The sequence below is a fragment of the Cygnus olor genome, chromosome 3 (assembly GCF_009769625.2).
Source record: "Cygnus olor isolate bCygOlo1 chromosome 3, bCygOlo1.pri.v2, whole genome shotgun sequence".
NCBI classification, from domain to species: Eukaryota; Metazoa; Chordata; class Aves; order Anseriformes; family Anatidae; genus Cygnus; species Cygnus olor.
This window is the reverse complement of record NC_049171.1, coordinates 110,576,245-110,578,515: the sequence shown is the minus strand read 5'-3', so window position 1 is coordinate 110,578,515 and position 2,271 is coordinate 110,576,245. Positions and strand designations below refer to the sequence as shown.

General features: G+C 44.2%; 1 protein-coding gene across 1 annotated transcript in view; it reads right to left on the bottom strand.

Annotated features, from left to right (window-relative positions):
• Window positions 1-2,271, bottom strand: part of SLC1A4 (solute carrier family 1 member 4) — a 29,115-nt gene that overhangs the window by 4,127 nt on the left and 22,717 nt on the right.

The window sequence follows — 2,271 nt, the reverse complement described above, 5'->3', positions numbered from 1 at the left end:
CTGGTTAAGATTAAAAACAAGAAAACAAAGCAGTGGCCTTTTAGTTTAAGAGAGTTACAACACCGTAAGGAGAGCCAAATTCATCTCCCCAGATCCACTAACATTAATGGAGCTACAGATGGAAGATGTTGTTACCGAAGGTATTTTCCACAGAAATATTATCACCATTTCAGAACTAAAGATGTGCACCAGAGAGAGTTCAAGGCAGGCCCAACTGTTACTATCAATTAGTTCTGGTCTCTCAGCAGGTCGCAGCAATGCTACTGCTGTTTCTCAGAGGTCCTTCTTTTTCCAGACCACCCCCCTCCCCTTCCCTGGGCCAGCAGATTTCCAATGCAAGTTCAGAGCAGGAACTTGATTTAGGCTTATTCAGAAAGTGATTCAAAGCACCCAATTCTCTGTTTTTAACTGTAGAAAAACTAGTATCTTAGCCCAAACATGTACATAAGGCGTCCTTCCAAAAGCAAGCAGAATGACTGGGTTCTCTAGATTTCTTGTTAGCAGCACCCGTCCTAATCATCAGTCCTACAGCACAAAACCACTGTGTCTCAGGGTCAAACAGAAGATGTTTATGGCTCAAAGAAAACAATTTCTCCAGTGCCTTTTGAGATTTCCGTTAGTGATTCTGCAGCATTACTTCAGCATGTGCTTAACTTGTAACTGTGGTCTTCTTTGGCAATTAAACAGCTGGCATTAAAATGAGATACAGGGCTCTTCTGTCCCTCCTCCCTGCTTTTGTTACCACAAGGCTGAATTCCTCAACTGGAACAACAGTGTTGACCACAGAGGGATACTACATATTTTGAAACAAAAGCAGCCAGCGTGACACAGGCTAAGGGTAGCCCAGTGAGAAAGGAACAGCAAGTTTTACACTCGTGCCTCCAGGCACTTCCGAGTACAGCTTGTGGAAAGCACAGCTACCACTGTAATCCCTCAGGAGATGAGACACGAAGGGCTAGCCAGTGCTTTGCCTCCCTCTCCTGTCCTTTGGAGGTGGCTGATCCCCAGGTGGTGACAGCAAGAAAGAGTTCAGTAGCCCTAACAAAAATGTAGGAGCAAGATCAAGCTCCATAGATGCGTGTTGGTGTGTGAAAGGAAGGAGGCAATACAGCTGCCTTCTTCCCCAGCCTTGGCAACTCAAGACTGTCTTAAGACATCCTAATTTCCACATCTTCTGTGGAAGTAGGACATCTGTATAGAGAGGCTGGTGTTTCCAAACAGCAATGTGGAAAGACTATGTTCATCTAAACCAGGAACTGCCCCCAAACCTGTTAAGTGGAAAAAATCCTAGCAGGATCCAGATTGCTTTACCTTTACTGGCCAGTGGTTCAGCACTACCCAACTTCAACCAGCTGGCTTGAGAGCAGTTTGTGCTTTTAAATTATCACATCGGGCTTATTGCACTAGTATTTAAAGTGCAGGCATGCTGTAAATCCTAAGTGCTCGGAGATGCCCTTGCAGTTTGATTTTTTCTAGTATTCTAAGAACTCTTGATTTTCTAGTACTTCTAAGGACTGCGGACAGACGAGCTTGTTTGAGAAGAAAAGCTGGGAGACCCTTTTCCAAGAGCTCATTTAAGCAATAAGAAAACATCTGGATGTGGCATTTACTCTTATCATGTGGCTTGTGGATGGGTCCCCAATACTCAAAGCAAATTTTCTAGGCTTTCCTTAATCTAATTTAGGTGGGACAAAAGATAAATGAAGGCTTTAATGAGGACATAACTACATGAGTGGTGAGATAAGCTCTTCCCAACAGAGCTGGGCAAGGAGATAATCTCTCATGTTTCAAGGAGGGAAACCGCTCTTGGAAAGGAGAGAAGGAGCTGAGCAAAGGTCTGACCCCTTAGGTCTTTCCCAGAAGATGGAAGGGAAAGGTGATAATACTGTGTACTAAACTTGTGATTCCCAGCAGCATGTTCCAGCTGTGACACTGCCCACATTTGTGATGAATGTTGCAAGGCCTCTGTGTGCCTGCCCTGCCAATGGACAGCAGCTCTCTGTGATGCCTGTGTTGGTGCTTTGATCAGTCTTGCTTTTATAGTTCAAACAATAGCTGGCAACAGCTTCTGATGAAGACTGCTGCACGCATATGGCTGGGAAAGCTTTCCACCACTGTTCAGATTCAATTTCCTTTTTCCTCCTTCCCTTCCAGTGTCCAACTAATTTCCAGCAGTGTCAATACCTTCTCGAACAAACTTTTAACAATTCTTCTGGAGGGAACTGAAACCAGGAAGAAATATGTTTCATTAAAGGCTCAGTAAAAAAACAG